Source organism: Oncorhynchus masou, unplaced genomic scaffold, assembly GCF_036934945.1.
Source record: "Oncorhynchus masou masou isolate Uvic2021 unplaced genomic scaffold, UVic_Omas_1.1 unplaced_scaffold_4112, whole genome shotgun sequence".
NCBI classification, from domain to species: domain Eukaryota; kingdom Metazoa; phylum Chordata; class Actinopteri; order Salmoniformes; family Salmonidae; genus Oncorhynchus; species Oncorhynchus masou.
In genome coordinates, this window is record NW_027010510.1 from 3,830 (window position 1) to 31,118 (window position 27,289).

The following is a 27,289-nucleotide window of genomic DNA, read 5'->3' on the forward strand; positions in this document are numbered from 1 at the left end:
AGGCCCTGACATTCTTATGTAGGCCCTGACAGCTTTATGTAGTCACTGACTGGTTTATGTAGGCCCTAACAGCTTTTTTGTGGTGCATTAACAGCTTCTTGTAGGCCCTAACAGCTTTATGTAGGCCCCTGACAGCTTTATGTTGGCCCTAACAGCTTTATGTAGGCCCTAACTGCTTTATGTAGGCACTAACAGCTTTCATGTAAATCCCTAACATCTTTATGTGGGCCCTAACAGCTTTAATTAGGCCCTACCTGCTTTATGTAGGCCCTAACAGCTTTATCATTTACATTACATTTAAGTCATTTAGCAGACGCTCTTATCCAGAGCGACTTACAAATTGGATGTAGGCCCTAACATCTTTATGTGGGCCCTAACAGCTTTATATAGGCCCTAACAGATTTATGTAGGCCCTAACATCTTTATGTGGGCCCTAACAGCTTTAATTAGGCCCTAACTGCTTTATGTAGGCCCTAACAGCTTTATGTAGTCCCTAACAACTTTATGTAGGCCCTGACAGCTTTATGTAGGCCCTGACAGCTTTATGTAGACCCTAACAGCTTTATGTAGTTCCTAACAGCATTATGTAGCTATATGTAGGCCCTGACAGCTTTATGTAGGCCCTGACAGCTTTGTGTCGGCCCTAACAGCTTTATGTAGGCCCTAACAGCTTTATGTAGTCCCTAACAACTTTATGTAGGCCCTGACAGCTTTATGTAGGCCCTGACAGCTTTATGTAGATCCCTAACAGCTTTATGTAGTTCCTAACAGCATTATGTAGCTATATGTAGGCCCTAACAGCTTTATGTAGGCCCTAACAGCTTTATGTAGGACCCTGAAGCTTTATGTAGGCCCTAACAGCTTTCATGGCCCTAACAGCTTTATGTAGGCCCTAACAGCATTATGTAGCTATATGTAGGCCCAGACTGCTTTATGTAGGCCCCAACAGCTTTATGTCGGCCCTAACAGCTTTATGTAGACCCTAACAGCTTTATGTCGGCCCTAACAGCTTTATGCATAGCCCTAACAGCTTTATGTAGGACCCTGCCAGCTTTATGTAGGACCCCTACCAGCTTTATGTAGGCCCTAACAGCTTTATGTAGTCCCTAACAGCTTTATGTAGGCCCTAACAGCTTTATGTAGGCCCTGGAAGCTTTATGTAGGCCCTAACAGCTTTATGTAGAACCTAACAGCTTTATGTAGTCCCTAACAACTTTATGTAGGCCCTGAGGCACAGCTTTATGTAGACCCTAACAGCTTTATGTAGTTCCTAACAGCTTTATGTAGGCCCTAACAGCTTTATGTAGGTCCCCAACAGCTTTATATAGGCCCCTAATAGCGATGGGGAAATTCTAACATCTTTATGTAGTCCCTAACAGCTTTATGTAGACCCTAACAGCTTTATGTCGGCCCTAACAGCTTTATGTAGGCCCTAACAGCTTTATGTAGGACCCCTGCCAGCTTTATGTAGGACCCCTACCAGCTTTATGTAGGCCCTAACAGCTTTATGTAGTCCCTAACAGCTTTATGTAGGCCCTAACAGCTTTATGTAGGCCCCAACAGCTTTATGTAGGCCCTAACAGCTTTATGTAGGCCCTAACAACTTTATGTAGGCCCTGACAGCTTTACGGCACCGCAGTACCTCCAGGCTCTGATCAGGCCCTACACCCAAGCAAGGGCACTGCGTTCATCCACCTCTGGCCTGCTCGCCTCCCTACCATTGAGGAAGTACAGTTCCCGCTCAGCCCAGTCAAAACTGTTCGCTGCTCTGGCCCCCCAATGGTGGAACAAACTCCCTCACGACGCCAGGACAGCGGAGTCAATCACCACCTTCCGGAGACACCTGAAACCCCACCTCTTCAAGGAATACCTAGGATAGGATAAGTAATCCTTCTCACCACCACCCCCCCCCCTTAATGATTTAGATGCACTATTGTAAAGTGGCTGTTCCACTGGATGTCAGAAGGTGAATTCACCAATTTGTAAGTCGCTCTGGATAAGACAGCTTTATGTAGGCACTAGCAGCTTTATGTAGGCCCTGACAGCTTTATGTAGGCCCTGACAGCTTTATGTAGGCCCTAACAGCTTTATAGACCCTGACCAGGTGAGTCCAACTTTCCCTTGATTCACCTGGTCATTCTGTTTCAGCTTTCACCTGATTCACCTGCTCAGTCTTTGTGTCAGGGAAAATGCAGGTGTTCCTAATGTTTTGTACACACACTGTATATTGTAATGTTATATATATATATTTACGAGTGTATTTATTGTAATGCATCATATCTTGAGGAGTATATATTATATTGTAGTATATTGCAGAGTTTATATTGAGGAGTATATATTTGAAGAGTATATACTTAATATTTATTGAGTATATTTTGAGTTGTATAAATTGTAATTGAGTATATATTGAATATATATTCAGGAGTATATATTTGATGATTATATATTGTGATTGAGTATATATTAACTATATATCTGTCACAATTCTGACCTTTATTTCCTTTTGTTTTGTCATTATCTAGTGTGGTCAGGGCGTGAGTTGGGGTGGGCAGTCTATGTTTGTTTTTCTATGATTTTGGGGGTTTCTATAGCTGGCCTCGTATGGTTCTTAATCAGAGGCAGGTGATTAGTTGTCTCTGATTGAGAATCATACTTAGGTAGCCTGGGTTACACTGTTTGTTTGTGGGTGATTGTCTATGTTAGTTGCTTGTGTCAGCACAGTTCTCATTATAGCTTCACGGTCGTTATTTCGTTTATTGTTTTGTGTAGTTTGTATTCAGTAATCAGTGCTTTTATTAAAAAAATCATAATGATCACATACCACGCTGCATTTTGGTCCGCTTCATACGACGATCGTGACAATATCCAGGAGTATATGCTGTATGCTACGTCTTGCTTGTCCTATGTTGCTCTGTCTGTATGCTATGTCTTGCTTGTCCTATGTTGCTATGTCTTGCTTGTTCTATGTTGCTATTGTCTATATTGTAATTGTTTTTAATAACCTGCCCAGGGACTGCGGTTGAAAATTAGCCGGCTGGCTAAAACCGGCACTTTTACTGAAACGCTGATTAATGTGCACTGTCCCTGTAAAAATAAAAATATACTCAAACTCAAACTATATATTGTAATTGAGTATATATTGAATATATATTCAGGAGTATATATTGACTATATATCCAGGAGTATATATTGCGGTGTAGTATATATTGAATATATATTCAGGAGTATATATTGCAGTGAGTATATATTGCAGTGTAGTATATATTGACTATATATCCAGGAGTATATATTGTAACTGAGTATATATTGAATATATATTCAGGAGTGTATATTGACTATATATTATTGAGTATATATTGTAATTGAGTATATATTGAATATATATTCAGGAGAATATATTGACTATATATTCTTGAGTATATATTGAATATATATTCAGGAGTATATATTGCAGTGTAGTATATATTGAGTATATATTCAGGAGTATATAGTGAGTATATATTCAGGAGTATATATTGAGTATATATTCAGGAGTATATATTGACTATATATCCATGAGTATATATTGCAGTGTAGTATATATTGAGTATATATTCAGGAGTATATATTGAGTATATATTGCAGTGTAGTATATATTGACTATATATTCAGGAGTATATTGCAGTGTAGTTTATATTGAGTATATATTCAGGAGTATATATTGCAGTGTAGTATATATTGACTATATATTCAGGAGTATATATTGAGTATATATTCAGGAGTAAATATTGCAGTGTAGTATATTCAGGAGTATATATTGCAGTGTAGTATATATTGAGTATATATTCAGGAGTATATTTGCAGTGTAGTATATTGAGTATATATTCAGGAGTAAATATTGCAGTGTAGTATATATTGAGTATATATTGCAGTGTAGTATATATTGACTATATATCCATGAGTATATATTGCAGTGTAGTATATATTGAGTATATATTCAGGAGTATATATTGCAGTGTAGTATATATTGACTATATCCAGGAGTATATATTGAGTATATATTCAGGAGTATATATTGCAGTGTAGTATATATTGACTATATATCCATGAGTATATATTGCAGTGTAGTATATATTGAGTATATATTCAGGAGTATATATTGCAGTGTAGTATATATTGACTATATATGCAGGAGTATATATTGAGTATATATTCAGGAGTATATATTGAGTATATATTCAGGAGTATATATTGAGTATATATTCAGGAGTATATATTGCAGTGTAGTATATATTGACTATATATCCATGAGTATATATTGCAGTGTAGTATATATTGACTATATATTCAGGAGTATATATTGCAGTGTAGTTTATATTGACTATATATTCAGTGTAGTATATATTGACTATATATTCAGGAGTATATATTGAGTATATATTCATATATTCAGGAGTAAATATTGCAGTGTAGTATATTCAGGAGTATATATTGCAGTGTAGTATATATTGAGTATATATTCAGGAGTATATATTGCAGTGTAGTATATATTGAGTATATATTGCAGTGTAGTATATTGAGTATATATTCAGGAGTATATAATGCAGTGTAGTATATATTGAGTATATATTCAGGAGTATATATTGAGGATATATTCAGGAGTAAATATTGCAGTGTAGTTTATATTGAGTATATATTCAGGAGTATATATTGCAGTGTAGTATATATTGACTATATATTCAGGAGTATATATTGAGTATATATTCAGGAGTAAATATTGCAGTGTAGTATATTCAGGAGTATATATTGCAGTGTAGTATATATTGAGTATATATTCAGGAGTATATATTGCAGTGTAGTATATATTGAGTATATATTGCAGTGTAGTATATATTGAGTATATATTCAGGGAGTAAATATTGCAGTGTAGTATATTCAGGAGTATATATTGCAGGGTAGTATATATTGAGTATATATTCAGGAGTATATATTGAGTATATATTCAGGAGTATATATTGAGTATATATATATTGCAGTGTAGTATATTGGATATATATTCAGGAGTATATATTGCAGTGTAGTATATATTGAGTATATTTCAGGAGTATATATTGCAGTGTAGTATATATTGAGTATATATTCAGGAGTATATATTGCAGTGTAGTATATATTGAGTATATATTCAGGAGTATATATTGCAGTGTAGTATATATTGAATATATATTCAGGAGTATATTTGCAGTGTAGTATATATTGAGTGCATTCGACGCATTGACTTTTTCCACACTTTGTTACATTACAGATTAAATTTAAAAACAATCCTCAGCAACACAATGTTACATTACAGTCTCATTCCAAAATGGATTAATTTTAAAACAATCCCTCAGCAATTTACACAGTACCCACAAAGTGAAAACAGGCTTTGAGAATATTTGGTTATTGTTGAAACAACAGAAATACCTTATTTACATAAGTATTCATCATAATAACTGTCATATCTCATCATAATACCTGTCATACCTCATCATAATAACTGCCATACCTCATCATAATAACTGCCATACCTCATCATAATAACTGTCATACCTCATCATAATAACTGTCATACCTCATCATAATAACTGTCATACCTCATCACAATAACTGTCATACCTCATCATAATAACTGCTATACCTCATCATAATAACTGCCATACCTCATCATAATAACTGTCATAGCTCATCATAATAACTGTCATACCTCATCATAATAACTGTCATACCTCATCACAATAACTGTCATACCTCATCATAATAACTGTCATACCTCATCACAATAACTGTCATACCTCATCATAATAACTGTTATATTTACATAAGTATTCATCATAATAACTGTCATACCTCATCATAATAACTGTTATATTCACATAAGTATTCATCATAATAACTGTCATACCTCATCATAATACCTGCCATACCTCATCATAATAACTGTCATACCTCATCACAATAACTGTCATATCTCATCATCATAATAACTGTCATACCTCATCACAATAACTCCATATCTCATCACAATAACTGTCATATCTCATCACAATAACTGTCATATCTCATCACAATAACTGTCATATCTCATCATAATATCTGTCATACCTCATCGTTATAATAACTGCCATATCTCATCCAATAACTGACATATCTCATCACAGTAACTGTCATACCTCATCATAATAACTGTCATACCTCATCATAATAACTGCCATACCTCACTTGCTAATAACTGTCATACCTCATCATAATAACTGTCATACCTCATCATAATAACTGTCATACCCCATCATAATAACTGTCATACCTCATCATAATAACTATCATACCTCATCATAATAACTGTCATACCTCACTGTAATAACTGTCATACCTCATCATAATAATCATACCTCATCATAATAACTGTCATAGTTCATCATAATAACTGTCATACCTCATCACAATAACTGTCACACCTCATCATAATAACTGTCATACCTCATCATAATAACTGTCATAGTTCATCATAATAACTGTCATACCTCATCATAATAACTGTCATACCTCATCATAATAACTGCCATACCTCATCATAATAACTGTCATAGCTCATCATAATAACTGCCATACCTCATCATAATAACTGCCATACCTCATCATAATAACTGTCATACCTCATCACAATAACTGTTATATTTACATAAGTATTCAGATCCTTTGCTGTGAGACTGAAAATTAAACTCAGGTGCATCCTGTTTCCATTGATCATCCTTGAGATGTTTCTACTACTTGATTACAGTCCACCTGTGGTAAAGTCAATTTACCTGTCTATATACAGTGGGGCAAAAAGAATTTAGTCAGCCACCAATTGTGCAACTTCTCCCACTTAAAAATATGAGAGGCCTGTAATTTTCATCATAGGTACACTTCAACTATGACAGACAAAATGAGGGAAAAAAATCCAGAATATCACATTGTAGGATTTTTTATGAATTTATTTGCAAATTATGGTGGAAAATAAGTATAGCCTGCGTCTGTAATGGGTCTGCAGTCAAACGACCACCCTCATCACTGTCAAGCGCTCCCTAAAACACTTCAGCGAGCAGGGCCTTTCTAATCGGCCAGGGTATCCTGGAAGAATAATGACCTCTTTCCAACAGTAGCATTGAATAGTCCCCGCGATATGCAACTGTTCAGGGAAGTTAGCAACCAATATACCCAGGCAGTTAGGTAGGCAAAGGCTAGCTTTTTCAAACAGAAATTTGCATCCTGTAGCACAAACTCGAAAAGTTCTGGGACACTGTAAAGTCCATGGAGAATAAGAGGACCTCCTCCCAGCTGCCCACTGCACTGAGGATAGGAAACACTGTCACCACCGATAAATCCATGATAATTTAGAATATCAATAAGCATTTTTCTACGGCTGGCCACATGCCACTGCTACCATAGTCAACAGTTCGCACCCCCCACAGCATCTTGCCCAAGCCTCCCATTTCTCAGACGACACCATTCTGTATACTTCCTGCATTTCCTTGGACACCGTGTTGCCTAACTTCTAGATGAGCTTCAATGCCATACAAATCTCCTTCCGTGGCCTCCAACTACTCTTATATGCAAGTAAAACTAAATGCATGCTCTTCAACTGATCGCGCCCGCACCTGAACGCCCGCCTAGCATCGCTCTCTGTACGGTTCTGACCTAGAAATGTGAACAACAGCAAAATACCTAGGTGTCTGGTTAGGCTGTAAACTCTCCTTCCAGACTCATATTAAGCATCTCCAATCCAAATTAAATCTAGAATCGGCTTCCTATTTCGCAACAAAGCATCCTTCACTCATGCTGCCAAACAAACCCTAGTAAAATTGACTATCCTGCTGATCTTTGACTTCGGCGATGTCATTTACAAAACAGTCTCCAACACTCTACGCAGCAAATTGGATGCAGTCTATCACAGTGCTATCCGTTTTGTCACCAATGCCCCATATACAACCCACCATTGCGACCTGCATGCTCTCGTTGGCTGGCCCTTCATTTTCGTTGCCAAACCCACTGACTCCAGGTCATCTATAAGTTTTTGCTAGGTAAAGCCCTGCCTTATCTCAGCTCACTGGTCACCATAGCAACACCCACCCATTGCACGTGCTCCAGCAGGAATATTTCACTGGTCACCCCCAAAGCCAATTCCTCATTTGGTCGCCTTTCCTTCCAGTTCTCTGCTGTCAATGACTGGAATGAATTAAAAATCTTTAAAAAACAAAAATCTCCACTAAAGCTGGAGACCCATATCTCCCTCACTAACTTTAAGCATCAGCTGCCTTTTTATTATGGCGTATTGTTTGTAGATTGATGAGGAAAAAAACAGTTGAATCAATTTTAGAATAAGGCTCTAACCTAACAAAATGTGGAAAAAGGCAAGGGGTCTGACTACTTTCCAAATGCACTGTACATTGTAATGTAGTATATTGGGGAGTATATTTAAGCACTAAGGCCAAGGATGTGTGGTATATGGCCAATATACCACAGCTAAGGGATGTTCTTATGAAACACGTGCCTGGACACAGCCCTTAGCTGTGTTATATTGGCCATATTTGACATGTATAATGAGGTGTATATATTGTAATATAGTTTATTCGGGAGGTTGTATCGGAGAGTATATACGGTAATGTAGTATTTTGAGGAGTCTATATTGTAATGTAGTATATTGAGAAGTACATATTTTAATGTAGTATATTGAGGAGTATATATTGTAGTATATTGAGAGTATACATTTTAATAAAGTATATTGAGGAGAATATATTGTAATGTAGTATATTGAGAAGTATATATTGTAATGTAGTATATTGAGGAATATATATTGTAATGTAGTATATTGAGGACTATAAATTGTAATGTAGTATATTGAGAAAGTATATATTGTAATGTAGTATATTGAGGATTATAAATTGTAATGTAGTATATTGAGGAGTCTATATTGTAATGTAGTATATTGAGAAGTATATACTTTAATGTAGTATATTGAAGGGTATATATAGCAATGTAGTATATTGAGGAGTATATATTGTAATGTAATATATTGAGGAATATCTATTGTAATGTAGTATATTGAGAAGTATATATTGTAATGTAGTATTTTGAGGAGTATATATTGTGTTGTAGTATATTGAGGATTATACATTGTAGTATATATTGTAATGTAAAAATTTCCTGAGTACCTCTTCTTGGTCTCCTGGGGAACGATGGCTTTGGCCAGCATGTTTCTTATACAGCTCAGACTTCAGATACCTGGGGTAGGAGTCCTAGAAGTCAGAGGTTAGAGGTTAGATACCTAGGTAGGAGTCCTAGAGGTTAGAGGTTAGATTCCTGGGGTAGGAGTACTAGAGGTTAGAGGTTAGATTCCTGGGGTAGGAGTACTAGAGGTTAGAGGTTAGATACCTGGGATAGGAGTACAAGAGGTTAGAGGTCAGATACCTGGGGTAGGGTGTACTAGAGAGGTTACGGTTTACCGTTCAGGGGTTAGAGGTCAGGTTCAGGTGTTTGAGGTCATGGGTTACCTTCTTCATGAGGAAGTAGATGTGCATCTGGGCGTCGTCCATAATGAAGCGATGAGGTCGTTTGATTCCTCCAGTGTTCTCTCCATGGTCTTACTATCGATGTTCACCCAGCGAGCACCCCCAGGGGCCAGAAAGTTCCTACACACACACACAGATCATAATACCACATACTCAGATCACAGTACCACATCACTCAGTCATAGTACCACATCACTAAGTCATGGTACCAATCACTCAGTACCACATCACTCAGTACCACATCACTCAGTCATAATACCACATCACTCAGTAATAATACCACATCACTCAGTACCACATCACTCAGTCATAATGCCACATCACTCAGTACCACATCACTCAGTCATCACTCATACCACATCACTCAGTACCACATCACTCAGTCATAGTACCACATCACTCAGTATCTCTCACCACATCACTCAGTATAATACCACATCACTCAGTACCACATCACTCAGTACCACATCACCAGTACCACATCACTCAGTCATAATACCACATCACTCAGTCATAATACCACATCACTCAGTACCACATCACTCAGTCATAATACTCACATACCACATCACTCAGTACCACATCACTCAGTACCACATCCAGATCACAGTACCACATCACTCAGTCATAATACCACATCACTCAGTCATAATACCACATACTCAGATCACAGTACCACATCACTCAGTCATAGTACCACATCACTAAGTCATGTACCACATCACTCAGTACCACATCACTCAGTCATAATACCACATCACTCAGTACCACATCACTCAGTCATAATACCACATCACCAGTACCACATCACTCAGTACCACATCACTCAGTCATAATACCACATCACTCAGTCATAATACCACATCACTCAGTACCACATCACTCAGTACCACATCACTCAGTCATAATACCACATCACTCAGTACCACATCACCTTCAGTCATAATACCACATCACTCAGTACCACATCACTCAGTACCACATCACTCAGTCATAATACCACATCACTCAGTATCACATCAGTCATAATACCACATCACTCAGTACCACATCACTCATACCACATCACTCAGTCACCACATCACTCAGTACCACATCACTCAGTAATAATACCACATCACTCAGTCATAATACCACATCACTCAGTACCACATCACTCAGTAATAATACCACATCACTCAGTACCACATCACTCAATACCACATCACTCAGTAATAATACCACATCATCACATCAGTACCACATCACTCAGTCACCATCACTCAGTCATAATACCACATCACTCAGTACATCACTCAGTACCACATCACTCAGTCATAATACCACATCACTCAGTACCACATCACTCAGTACCATATCACTCAGTCATAATACCACATCACTCAGTACCACATCAATCATACCACATCACTCAGTCATAATACCACATCACTCAGTACCACATCTCTCAGTACCACATCACTCAGTCATAATACCACATCACTCAGTACCACATCACTCAGTCATAATACCACGTCACTCAGTCATAATACCACATCACTCAGTCATAATACCACATCACTCAGTAATAATACCACTACCCACATCACCAGTACCACATCACTCAGTAATAATACCACATCACTCAGTCATAATACCACATCACTCAGTACATCACTCAGTAATAATACCACATCACTCAGTAATAATACCACATCAAGTACCACATCACTCAGTCATAATACCACATCACTCAGTACCACATCACTCAGTACCACATCACTCAGTCATAACATACCACATCACTCAGTACCACATCACTCAGTAATAATACCACATCACTCAGTACACATCACTCAGTAATAATACCACATCACTCAGTACCCACATCACCAGTCATAATACCACATCACTCAGTAATAATACCACATCACTCAGTACCACATCACTCAGTATAATACCACATCACTCAGTCATAATACCACATCACTCAGTAATAATACCACATCACTACAGTCATCACTCAGTACCACATCACTCAGTAATAATACCACATCACTCAGTAATAATACCACATCACTCAGTCATAATACCACATCACTCAGTACCACATCACTCAGTCATAATACCACATCACTCAGTACCACATCACTCAGTACCACATCACTCAGTCATAATACCACATCACTCAGTAATAATACCACATCACTCAGTCACCACATCACTCAGTACCACATCACTCAGTACCACATCACTCAGTCATAATACCACATCACTCAGTACCACATCACTCAGTACCACATCACTCAGTAATACCACATCACCACCACATCACTCAGTCATACCACATCAGTACCACATCACTCAGTCCATCACTCAGTCATAATACCACATCACAGTACACATCACTCAGTCATAATACCACATCACTCAGTACCACATCACTCAGTACCACATCATCAGTACCACATCACTCAGTACCACATCACTCAGTCGGGTATCAATACCACATCACTCAGTCATAATACCACATCACTCAGTCCACATCACTCAGTCCACATCACTCAGTACCACATCACTCAGTCATAATACCACATCACTCAGTATATAATACTCAGTATCACATCACTCAGTAATAATACCACATCACTCAGTCATAATACCACATCACTCAGTCCACATCACTCATATAATACCACATCACTCAGTCATAATACCACATCACTCAGTACCACATCACTCAGTCACATCACTCAGTCATAATACCACATCACTCAGTATAATACCACATCACTCAGTACCACATCACTCAGTCATAATACCACATCACTCAGTCATAATACCACATCACTCAGTACCATCACATACCACATCACTCAGTCATAATACCACATCACTCAGTCATAATACCACATCACTCAGTCATAATACCACATCACTCACTCAGTACCACATCACTGCTAAATAGTACCACATCACTCAGTATAATACCACATCACTCAGTACCACATCACTCAGTTATAATACCACATCACTCAGTAATAATACCACATCACTCAGTACCACATCACTCAGTAATAATACCACATCACTCAGTAATAATACCACATCACTCAGTACCACATCACTCAGTTATAATACCACATCACTCAGTAATAATACCACATCACTCAGTACCACCACTCAGTCAGCCACATCACTCAGTAATAATACCACATCACTCAGTACCACATCACTCAGTACCACATCACTCAGTACCACATCACTCAGTCATAATACCACATCACTCAGTACCACATCACTCCAGTTATAATACCACATCATCATAATACCACATCAAGTACCACATCACTCAGTAATAATACCACATCACTCAGTCATAATACCACATCACTCAGTAATAATACCACATCACTCAGTCATAATACCACATCACTCAGTACCACATCACTCAGTAATACTCAGTACCACATCACTCAGTACCACATCATACCACATCACTCAGTACCACATCACTCAGTACCACATCACTCAGTAATAATACCAGTACCACATCACTCAGTACCACATCACTCAGTACATACTCATACCACATCACTCAGTAATAATCATAATACCACATCACTCAGTAATAATACCAGTCATCACATCAGTCATAATACCACATCACTCAGTACCACATCACTCAGTAATAATACCACATCACTCAGTCATAATACCACATCACTCAGTACCATACCATCACTCATACCACATCACTCAGTCATAATACCACATCACTCAGTCATAATACCACATCACTCAGTCATAATACCACATCACTCAGTACCATAATACCACATCACTCAGTCATAATACCACATCACTCAGTAATAATACCACATCACTCAGTCATAATACCACATCACTCAGTATAATACCACATCACTCAGTAATAATACCATCATCACTCAGTACATAATACCACATCACTCAGTAATAATACCACATCACTCAGTCATAATACCAGTCATCACTCAGTCATAATACCACATCACTCAGTACCACATCACTCAGTACCACATCACTCAGTATAATACCACATCACTCAGTATCACTCAGTACCACATCACTCAGTCATAATACCACATCACTCAGTACACATCACTCATACCACATCACTCAGTACCACATCACTCAGTCATAATACCACATCACTCAGTAATAATACCACATCACTCAGTCATAATACCACATCACTCAGTACCACATCACTCAGTAATAGTACCACATCACTCAGTCATACCACATCACTCAGTCATAATACCACATCACTCAGTCATAATACCACATCACTCAGTAATAATACCACATCACTCAGTCACCATCACTCAGTCATAGTACCACATCACTCAGTAATAATACCACATCACTCAGTACCACATCACCACATCAGTACCACATCACTCAATACCACATCACTCAGTAATAATACCACATCACTCAGTAACATCACTCAGTATAATACCACATCACTCAGTAATAATACCACATCACTCAGTACCACATAATACCACATCACTCAGTACCACATCACTCAGTAATAATACCACATCACTCAGTACCACATACTCAGTAATAATACCACATCACTCAGTCATAATACCACATCACTCAGTAATAGTCACTCAGTATAATACCACATCAGTCATAATACCACATCACTCAGTCCACATCACTCAGTACCACATCACTCAGTCATAATACCACATCACTCAGTACCACATCACTCAGTCATAATACCACATCACTCAGTACCACATCACTCAGTCATAATACCACATCACTCAGTCATAATACCACATCACTCAGTCCACATAATACCACATCACTCAGTCACCACATCACTCAGTCATAATACCACATCACTCAGTCATAATACCACATCACTCAGTCATAATACCACATCACTCAGTCATAATACCACATCACTCAGTACCACATCACTCAGTACCACATCACTCAGTCATAATACCACATCACTCAGTCATAATACCACATCACTCAGTCAGTACCACATCACTCAGTCATAATACCACATCACTCAGTAGCACATCACTCAGTCATCAAGTACCACATCACTCAGTAATAATACCACATCAGTACCACATCACTCAGTCATAATACCACATCACTCAGTCATACATACCACATCATACCATCACTCATACCACATCACTCAGTCATAATACCACATCACTCAGTAGCACATCACTCAGTCATAATACCACATCACTCAGTACCACATCACTCAGTCATAATACCACATCACTCAGTAGCACATCACTCAGTCATAATACCACATCACTCAGTCATAATACCATCACTCAGTCATAATACCACATCACTCAGTCATAATACCACATCACTCAGTCATAATACCACATCACTCAGTCATAATACCACATCACTCAGTCATAATACCACATCATCAGTACCACATCACTCAGTACCACATCACTCAGTCATAATACCACATCACTCAGTACCATAATACCACATCACTCAGTCATAATACCACATCACTCAGTAATAATACCACATCACTCAGTCACATCACTCAGTACCACATCACTCAGTCATAATACCACATCACTCAGTCATAGTACCACATCACTCAGTCATAATACATCACTCAGTCATAATACCACATCACTCAGTACCACATCACTCAGTCATAATACCACATCACTCAGTACCACATCACTCAGTCATAATACCACATCACTCAGTCATAATACCACATCACTCAGTACCACATCACTCAGTAATAATACCACATCACTCAGTAATAATACCACATCACTCAGTACCACATCACTCAGTCATAATACCACATCACTCAGTCATAATACCACATCACAGTACCAGTCATAATACCACATCACTCAGTAATAATACCACATCACTCAGTACCACATCACTCAGTACCACATCACTCATAATACCATCACTCAGTACCACATCACTCAGTAATAATACCACATCACTCAGTACCACATCACTCAGTAATAATACCACATCACTCAGTAGCACATCACTCAATACCACATCACTCAATACCACATCACTCAGTACCACATCACTCAGTCATAATACCACATCACTCAGTACCACATCACTCAGTAATAATACCACATCACTCAGTACCACATCACTCAGTACCACATCACTCAGTATACCACATCACTCAGTAATAATACCACATCACTCAGTAATAGTACCACATCACTCAGTACCACATCACTCAGTATAATACCACATCACTCAGTAATACCACATCACTCAGTCATAGTACCACATCACTCAGTCATAATACCACATCACTCAGTACCACATCACTCAGTAATAATACCACATCACTCATAGTACCACATCACTCAGTCATAATACCACATCACTCAGTACCACATCACTCAGTAATAATACCACATCACTCAGTCATAATACCACATCACTCAGTAATAATACCACATCACTCAGTACATCACTCATACCACATCACTCAGTCATAATACCACATCACTCAGTAATAATACCATAATACCACATCACTCAGTCATAGTACCACATCACTCAGTAATAATACCACATCACTCAGTCATAATACCACATCACTCAGTACCACATCACTCAGTAATAATACCACATCACTCAGTCATAATACCACATCACTCAGTCATAATACCACATCACTCAGTAATAATACCACATCACTCAGTACCACATCACTCAGTCATAATACCACATCACTCAGTCATAATACCACATCACTCAGTCATAATACCACATCACTCAGTCATAATACCACATCACTCAGTCATAATACCACATCACTCAGTCATAGTACCACATCACTCAGTAATAATACCACATCACTCAGTCATAATACCACATCACTCAGTCATAATACCACATCACTCAGTCATAATACCACATCACTCAGTCACCACATCACTCAGTCATAATACCACATCACTCAGTCATAATACCACATCACTCAGTACCATCACTCAGTACCATAATACCACATCACTCAGTCATAGTACCACATCACTCAGTACCACATCACTCAATACCACATCACTCAGTCATAATACCACATCACTCAGTAATAATACCACATCACTCAGTCATAATACCACATCACTCAGTACCACATCACTCAGTCATAATGACCACATCACTCAGTCATAATACCACATCACTCAGTCATAATACCACCACATCACTCAGTACCACATCAGTCATAATACCACATCACTCAGTCATAATACCACATCACTCAGTACCACATCACTCAGTAATAATACCACATCACTCAGTAATAATACCACATCACTCAGCAATAGTACCACATCACTCAGTACCACATCACCCAGTACCACATCACTCAGTCATAATACCACATCACTCAGTAATAATACCACATCACTCAGTCATAATACCACATCACTCAGTCATAATACCACATCACTCAGTCATAATACCACATCACTCAGTCATAATACCACATCACTCAGTCATAATACCATCACTCAGTCATAATACCACATCACTCAGTCATAATACCATCACTCAGTCATAATACCACATCACTCAGTACCACATCACTCAGTCATAATACCACATCACTCAGTCATAATACCACATCACTCAGTCATAATACCACATCACTCAGTCATAATACCACATCACTCAGTCATAATACCACATCACTCAGTACCACATCACTCCAGTCATAATACCACATCACTCAGTCATAATACCACATCACTCAGTCATAATACCACATCACTCAGTCATAATACCACATCACTCAGTCACATCACTCAATAATACCACATCACTCAGTCATAATACCACATCACTCAGTACCACATCACTCAGTCATAATACCACATCACTCAGTCATAATACCACATCACTCAGTACCACATCACTCAGTCATAATACCACATCACTCAGTCATAATACCACATCACTCAGTAATAATACCACATCACTCAGTCATAATACCACATCACTCAGTACCACATCACTCAGTCATAATACCACATCACTCAGTCATAATACCACATCACTCAGTAATAATACCACATCACTCAGTAATAATACCACATCACTCAGAATAATACCACATCACTAGTACCACATCACTCAGTAGCACATCCTGTCATAATACCACATCACTCAGTACCATAATGTGTCACTCAGTCATAATACCACATCACTCAGTCATAATAACTCATCCCTTGTACCACATCACTCAGTGATAATACCACATCACTCAGTACCACATCACTCAGTCATATTAATACCACATCAGTCAGTCATAATACCACATCACTCAGTACCACATCACTCATAATACCACATCACTCAGTCATAGTACCACATCACTCAGTCATAATACCACATCACTCAGTCATAATACCACATCACTGTCATAATACCACATCCCTCATGTACCACGTCACTCAGTGATAATAACACATCACTCAGTACCACATCACTCAGTACCACATCAGTCAGTCATAATACCACATCACTCAGTACCACATCACTCAGTCATAATACCACATCACTCAGTGATAATACCACATCACTCAGTAATAATACCATCACTCGGTCACTCAGTCATAATACCATCCCTCAGTCATAATACCACATCACTCAGTCATAATACCACATCAGTACCACATCACTCAGTACCACATCACTCAAGTACCACATCACTCAGTCATAATACATCCCTCAGTACCACGTCACTCAGTGTAATACCACATCACTCAGTCATAATACGTGCGTCAGTCATAATACCACACATCACTCAGTCATAATACCACACATCACTCAGTCAGTACCACATCACTCAGTACCACATCACTGCGTGTCATGTACGTGTGCGTCACTCAGTACCACATCACTCAGTCATAATACCACATCATCACTCACTCAGTACCACATCACTCAGTTATAATACCACATCACTCAGTCCACATCACTCAGTCATAATACCACATCACTCAGTACCACATCACTCAGTACCACATCACTCAGTCATAATACCACATCACTCAGTACCACATCACTCAGTCATAATACCACATCACTCACTCAGTTATAATACCACATCACTCAGTCATAATACCACATCACTCAGTCATAATACCACATCACTCAGTACATAATACCACATCACTCAGTCATAATACCACATCACTCAGTCATAATACCACATCACTCCAGTCATAATACCACATCACTCAGTCATAATACCACATCACTCAGTCATAATACCACATCACTAAAGTCATAATACCACATCACTCAGTACCATAACTGTGTCATAATGTCTGTGGGTCACTCAGTCATAATACCTCACTCAGTCATAATACCACATCACTCAGTCATAATACCACATCACTCAGTCATAATACCCATGTACCACATAACAGTCATAATACCACATCACTCAGTCATAATACTCACTCAGTCATAATACCACATCACTCAGTCCACGTCACTCCCGTCAGTATGTCGATCTTTCCTCAATAAAGCAGCTATCAGTCAAATCACTGCAAGTTAGAAAATGTTGTTAGTTTTACTCATGGCTAGACCTGTTTGTGCTTGTCGTGTGTGTGTGTGTGCAGTATTGTTAACATGTGTGTGTGTGACATCAGTGTGTGTGTGTGTGCGTGTGCGTCTGTGTCTGTGTCTGTGGGTGTGTGTGGGTGTGTGTGTGTGTGTGTCTGTGTCTGTGTGTGTGTGTGTGTGTGTGTGTGTGTGTGTGTGTGTGTGCGTGTGTCTGTGTCTGTGGGTGTGTGTGTGTGTGTGTGTGTGTGTGTGTGTGTGTGTGTGTGTGTGTGTGTGCGTGTGCGTCTGTGTCTGTGTCTGTGTGTGTGTGTGTGTGTAAACCTACTTGTAAACCTCCTCTACTTTCAGGATGATCTTGGAGCTCTCTCCCATGCCTCAGGTCCTCACAGGCGCCCAAAAACACAGGTTCTCCGCTGAAAGACACACACACACACACACACACACACACATACACACACACACACACACACACGTGACTAGAGAAGAGCAGTATTGTTAACATATCGTCCTGGACATCAGAACAGAGATCACTAACCTCCGTTTGGATGAAGATGCTCGTCCTGACATCAGAACTGAGATCACTAACTCCGTTTGGATGAAGATATCGTCCTGACATCAGAACCGAGATCACTAACCTCCGTTTGGATGAAGATATCGTCCTGGACATCAGAACAGAGATCACTAACCTCCGCTTGGATGAAGATATCGTCCTGACATCAGAACAGAGATCACTAACCTCCGTTTGGATGAAGATATCTTTCCTGACATCAGAACAGAGATCACTAACCTCCGTTTGGATGAAGATATCGTCCTGGACATCAGAACAGAGATCACTAACCTCCGTTTGGATGAAGATATCGTCTGACATCAGAACAGAGATCACTAACTCCGTTTGGATGAAGATATCGCCCTGACATCAGAACAGAGATCACTAACCTCCGCTTGGATGAAGATATCGTCCTGACATCAGAACAGAGACTACTAACCTCCGTTTGGATGAAGATATCTTCCTGACATCAGAACAGATCACTAACCTCCGTTTGGATGAAGATATCTTCCTGACATCAGAACAGAGATCACTAACCTCCGTTTGGATGAAGATATCGTCCTGACATCAGAACAGAGATCACTAACCTCAGTTTGGATGAAGATATCGTCCTGACATCAGAACAGAGATCACTAACCTCCGTTTGGATGAAGATATCTTCCTGACATCAGAACAGAGATCACTAACCTCCGTTTGGATGAAGATATCTTCCTGACATCAGAACAGAGATCACTAACCTCCGTTTGGATGAAGATATCTTCTGACATCAGAACTGAGATCACTAACCTCCGTTTGGATGAAGATATCTTCCTGACATCAGAACAGAGAGATCACTTCAACTCCGTTTGGATGAAGATATCGTCCTGACATCAGAACAGAGATCACTAACCTCCGTTTGGATGAAGATATCGTCCTGACATCAGAACAGAGATCACTAACCTCCGTTTGATGAAGATATCGTCCTGGACATCAGAACAGAGATCACTAACCTCCGTTTGGATGAAGATATCGTCCTGACATCAGAACAGAGATCACTAACCTCCGTTTGGATGAAGATATCGTCCTGACATCAGAACAGATCACTAACCTCCGCTTTGATGAAGATATCGGCCCTGACATCAGAACAGAGATCACTAACCTCCGTTTGGATGAAGATATCTTCCTGACATCAGAACAGAGATCACTAACCTCCGCTTTGGATGAAGATATCGTCCTGACATCAGAACAGAGATCACTAACCTCCGTTTGGGATGAAGATATCGTCCTGACATCAGAACTGGAGATCACTAACCTCCGTTTGGATGAAGATATCGTCCTGACATCAGAACAGAGATCACTAACCTCCGTTTGATGAAGATATCTTCCTGACATCAGAACAGAGATCACTAACCTCCGTTTGGATGAAGATATCGTCCTGACATCAGAACAGAGATCACTAACCTCCGTTTTGATGAAGATATCTTCATGACATCAGAACAGAGATCACTAACCTCCGTTTGGATGAAGATATCGTCCTGACATCAGAACAGAGATCACTAACCTCCGTTTGGATGAAGATATCTTCCTGACATCAGAACAGAGATCACTAACCTCCGTTTGGATGAAGATATCGTCCTGACATCAGAACAGAGATCACTAACCTCTGTTTGGATGAAGAGATGAAGAACTGGAATATCAATATTGACTGGAAAAATATACATCCGGCTGGTTTCTATCAGCAGAACGGCAGTCAGCTCAACGGGGGAGGTGTGTGTGTGTGTGTGTGTGTGTGTGTGTGTGTGTGTGTGTGTGTGTGTGTGTGTGTGTGTGTGTGTGTGTGTGTGTGTGTGTGTGTGTGTGTGTGTGTTTGTGGTGTGTGTGTGTTGTGTTTCACCACTGAATTCTTTCTCCAGGTAGATCATAAGCTCTCGTCTTCCCATTGAGTCATTCAGAAGCTCCATGAAGCTGAAACTCCAGCGCTCCACTCTCAACCTGGTTGGGCCCCACCCTACACACACACACACACACACACACACACACACACACACACACACACACACACACACACACACATAGCATGGCTTACACGCCACACACACATGTGTCATTCACACACACACACCGCATGCCAACACACACCGCTCACACACACACGACAAACACACACACACACACACCACACATACACACAACACATGCACGCATAGACACACGGGTTTTAAGTGTTAGTTGTGTCTGTGTAGGTTTGTGTGTGTGTGTCTGTTTAGGTGTCTGTGTTGGTGTGTGTGTGTGTGTCGGTTGGTGTGTTGGTGTGTGTGTGTGTGTGTGTGTGTGTGTGTGTGTGTGTGTGTGTGTGTGTGTGTGTGTGTGTGTGTGTGTGTGTGTGTGTGGTGTGTGTGTGTGTGTGTGTGTGCGTGTGTGTGTGTGTGTGTGTGTGTGTGTGTGTGTGTGTGTGTGTGGTGTGTGTGTGTGTGTGTGTGTGTGTGTGTGTGTGTGTGTGTGTGTGTGTGTGTGTGTGTGTGTGTGTGTGTGTGTGTGTGTGTGTGTGTGTGTGTGTGTGTGTGTGTGTGTGTGTGTGTGTGTGTGTGTGTGTGTGTGTGTGTGTGTGTGTTTACATGTCAGTGTTGATGGTCCAGTGTGAGGTGTCGTCAGAGATCCAGGGGTTGCTAGGGAGACAGCCTGACATGATGGGGTCATGGTGGAGGTACTGCTCTCACTGTATACTTCATGAAGCTACACACACACACACACACACACACACACACACACACACACACACACACACACACACACACACACACACACGCCCGTTAGCATCAATCTGCCTAGGAGACATCATTAGAGGCTCATAGAGACATAGAGAGAGAGTGTGTGTGTATGAGAGAGAGAGAGAGAGAGAGAGAGAGAGAGAAAGAGAGGGGGGTGTGTGTGTGTCTGTATGTGTATTTGTGAATGTATATGTGTGTGTGAGAATGTGTGTATGAGTGTGTTTTACATGTGTGTGTGTGAAGGTGTGTCTGTGTGTGTATTGTGAAGTGTATGTGAAATGTGTGTATATGTGTGTGTGAAATGTGTGTATGAGTGTGTGTTTGAGTATGTGTGTATGAGTATGTGTTTGAGTATGTGTGTGTGTGTCTCTGTGTGTGAGGAAGTGATAAGGTTAGGTAGTAAGGTTAGGTATTAACTGACTGACTGGTTAAGAGTTAGGTATTAAGTTTAGGTATTAACTGAATGGTTAAGGTTAGATATTAGTTAGATATTAACTGAATGGTTAAGGTTAGGTATTAACTGAATGGTTAAGGTGTTAACTGAATAGTTTAAGGTTAGGTATTAGGTTAGGTGTTAACTGAATGGTTAAAGGTTAGATATTAACTGAATGGTTAGGTATTAACTGAATGGTTAGGTTAGGTATTAAGTTAGATATTAACTGAATGGTTAGGTTAGGTATCAAGGTTAGGTATTAACTGAATGGTTCAGGTTAGTATTAACTGAATGTTAAGGTATTAACTGATTGGTTAAGGTTAGGTATTAACTGAATGGTTAGGTTAGGTATTAAGGTTAGGTATTAACTGCATGGTTAAGGTTAGATATTAAGGTGAATGTTTACTGACTGGTTAGGTATTAACTATGGTAAGGTTAGGTATTAACTGAATGGTTAGTTAGGTATTAAATTAGGTATTAATTGCATGGTTAAGGTTAGATATTAAGGTTAAGTTAGGTATTAACTGACTGGTTAAGGTTAGATAAGTTATGTATTAACTGAATGGCTAGGGATCAGGTATTAAAGGTTAGGTATTAATTGCATGGTTAAGGTTAGGTATTAACTGAATGGTTAAGGTTAGGTATTAACTGACTGGTTAAGGTTAGGTAATGGGTTAGGTATTAACTGAATGGTTAAGGTTAGATATTAATGATAGGTATTAACTGATTGGTTAAGGTTAGGTAATTAATTAACTGATTGGTTAAGGTTAGAATCATTAACTTACTGGTTAAGGGATGGTTAAGGTCAGGTATTAACTGACTGGTTAAGGTTAGATATTAAGATTTGGGATATCACATCACTCTGTCTTTAAACTAAAATATCAAAAATAACTTTCTTTTGCTGGATTTGAGCTTGCAATCTTTGGAATCAGTGACAAATGCTTATGTCTACCATCCCCGTCCCAACACCCTAGAAACACCCAAACCTACTTGAAGGTAGCCCCCTCGTGGCCGGTTTCACGTCATCCCCAACATCCTCTGACATGGATGGACGTCAAATACTAACTTATCACGGGTGACCAAGCTGTGTTTTTATGTATACCTCTCAAGACAGATGGAGGACTTGACACAGTTTCTCCCAGAGCTCTTCTACTGTGTTCAATCTGTAACCATCAAACACATAACACACAAACACACATACACAAACACGGTCAGAATAATGTTTGTTTGTTATACCGGTAGTAGAAACAGTATTTGTTATGTTGAGATGTTTACCTCTCTTGTAGTGGTCAGCGTTCTGGTCTGGCGAGAGGAGGAGGAGGAGTAAGTGGTAGGAGGAGGAGGAGACAGTGAGAGGAGGAGGATGAGACAGTGAGAGGAGGAGGATGAGAGCAAAGAGAGGAGGAGGATGAGAGAGAGAGAGGAGGAGGAGGAGAGGGAAAGAGAGGAGGAGGAGGAGACAGTGAGAGGAGGAAGAGGCAGGAGAGGAGGAGGAGGAGACATGGGGAGGAGGAAGAGACAGTGAGAGGACGAGGAGGGGACAGTGAGAGGAGGAAGAGGAGACATTTAGAGGTGAGAGGAGACAGTGAGGAGGGGGAGGAGGGAGAGGAGGAGGAGGGGGAGAGAGTCTAGTGAGTAGTCATAATAAACACATTGGGGTTGTCATTTGTAAATGCAGTCAGTGTTAGTCATTATTGTAACTATAGTTGGTGTTACTATGGTGATGACAGTGTAAGTTAATATGGTGACTAGGTGTTTGTTCTCTGTTAGGAACACTTACTATGGACCTCGCGTGCAGCACCAGAGAGACGATATAAAAGAGAAGAAGAGAGACATAGAGAGATAGAGAGAGAGAAGGGGCGAGAGGAGAGATGAGACAGAGACATGAAGAGATAGAGGAGATAGAGACATGGAGAGATGAGGAGATAGAGACATGGAGAGATAGAGAGAGGGGGTAAGAGGAGAGCGAAAAGGGGAGAGAGGAGAGAGGAGATAGAGACATGGAGAGATAGAGAAAGGGAAAGTGGAGAGAGGAGATAGAGACATGGAGAGAGGAGATAGAGACATGGAGAGACAAAGAGTGGGAAAGAGGAGAGAGGAGATAGAGACATGGAGAGATAGAGAGGGGGAGAGGAGAAGAGACATGGAGAGACAGAGAGGGAAAGAAAGATGGAGAGAAAGAGGAAGAGGAGATAGAGACATGGAGAGATAGAGAGGGGGAAAGAGGAGAGAGGAGATAGAGACATGGAGAGGGGAGATAAAGACATGGAGAGATAGAGAGGGGGAACGAGGAGAGAGCAGATAGAGACATGGAGAGACAGAGAGGGGGAAAGAGGAGAGAGGAGATAGAGACATGGAGAGATAGAGAGGGGGAAAGAGGAGATCGAGACATGGAGAGATAGAGAGAGAGGGGGAAAGAGGAGAGAGAAAGGGGAGTGAGGAGAGAGGAGATAGAGACATGGAGAGATAGAGAGGGGGACGAGGAGAGAGGGATAGAGACATGGAGAGACATAGAGGGGGAAAGAAAGATGGAGAGAGAAAGAGGAAAGAGGAGATAGAGACATGGAGAGATAGAGGAGAGGAGAGAGGAGAGCAATATGGAAAGAGGAGAGAGAAGAGGAGAGAGATGGAGAGATAGAGAGGGAAAGAAGATGGAGAGAGCGAGATAGAGAGCATGGAGAGATAGAGATGGAGAAAGAAAGATGGAGAGATAGAGAGATACATGGAGAGAGGAGAAAGAGAAATAGAGAGAGAAAACAAAGGAGAAAGTGAGAGAAGGACAGAGAGAAGGAGATAATTTAGTTTTATTACTGAGCAACATGTTTCAGGTCTGAGTGGTTATTGAGGTCTGTGGTCAGAGTTACAGGTTACTGACCAGTGCGACTCGGGAGCTGAGGACGTTGCATCTCTCAGGTCCCAGATCCAACACGTCAAATGCCCCCGGCTGCAACACACACACACTTTATTTTATTTATTTTTATTTAACCATTATTTAACCAGGTAGGCCAGTTGAGAAGAAGTTCTCATTCATAACTGCGACTTGGCCAAAATAAAGCAAAGCAGTGAGAGAGAGGGTACAGATTGTCCAGCTGATTTGTAGGAGTCCAGATTGTCCAGCCCAGTGGATTTGTAGGGGTCCAGATTGTCCAGCTGACTTGTACGGTCCAGATTGTCCAGCTGATTTGTAGGGTCCAGATTGTCCAGCTGATTTGTAGGGGTCCAGATTGTTCAGCTGATTTGTAGGGGTCCAGATTGCCCAGCTGATTTGTAGGGTCCAAATTGTCCAGCTGATTTGTAGGGGTCCAGATTGTCCTACCCAGCTGATTTATAGGGGTCCAGATTGTCCAGCTGATTTGTAAGGGTCCAGATTGTCTAGCACAGCTGATTTGTAGGGGTCCAGATTGTCCAGCTGATTTGTAGGGGTCCAGATTGTCCTATCCAGCTGATTTATAGGGGTCCAGATTGTCCAGCTGATTTGTAAGGGTCCAGATTGTCTAGCACAGCTGATTTGTAGGGGTCCAGATTGTCCAGCTGTTATGTAGGGTTCCAGGTTGTCCAGCTGATTTGTAGGGTCCAGATTGTCCAGCCCAGCTGATATGTATGGCTCCAGATTGTCCAGCTGATTTGTAGGGGTACAGATTGTCCAGCTGATATTTAGGGGTCCAGGTTGTCCAGCTGATTTGTAGGGGTCCAGATTGCTTAGCCCAGCTGATTTGTAGGGTCAGACTGTCCAGCCCAGCTGATTTGTAGGGGTCCACATTGTTTAGCCCAGCTGATTTGTAGGGTCCAGATTGCCCAGCTTATTTGTATGGTCCAGATTGCCCAGCTGATTTATAGGGGTCCCGTTTGTTTAGCCCAGCTGATTTGTAGGGTCCAGATTGTCCAGCTGATTTGTAGGCTCCAGATTGTTTAGCCCAGCTAATTTACAGGGGTCCAGGTCGATTAGAAAGGCCTGTTCGCTGACGTGTTTTAGGGAGCGTTTTGACAGTGATGAGGGGTGGTCGTATGACTACGGACCCATTACACATGAAGGCAATGAGGCAGTGAGATCCTGGTTGAAGACAGCAGAGGTGTATGTAGAGGGCAGGTTGGTCAGGATGATAATCTAAGAGGGTGTCCATGGTAGGTTCCTTGATGATTTGTGTGAGATTGAGGGCATCTAGTTTAGATTGTAGGATGTTTGGGTTGTTAAGCATGTCCCAGTTGCCAGGTCGCCTAGCGGTATGAGCTCTAGAAGATAGATGGGGGACAATCAATTCACATATGGTGTCCAAGGCGCAGCTGGGGTGCAGAGGGGTCTATAACAAGCCGCAATGGTGAGAAACTTGTTTCTGGAAAGGTGGATTAGTAGAAGCTCTAATTGTTTGGGCGAGTCCTGGAT

General features: G+C 40.3%; 1 pseudogene; it reads right to left on the reverse strand.

Moving 5' to 3' along the window:
• Positions 1-9,206: 9,206 nt before the first annotated feature.
• LOC135534895 (regulator of G-protein signaling 11-like) lies at positions 9,207-22,414 on the reverse strand (annotated as a pseudogene).
• Between the last annotated feature and the right edge of the window lie 4,875 nt (positions 22,415-27,289).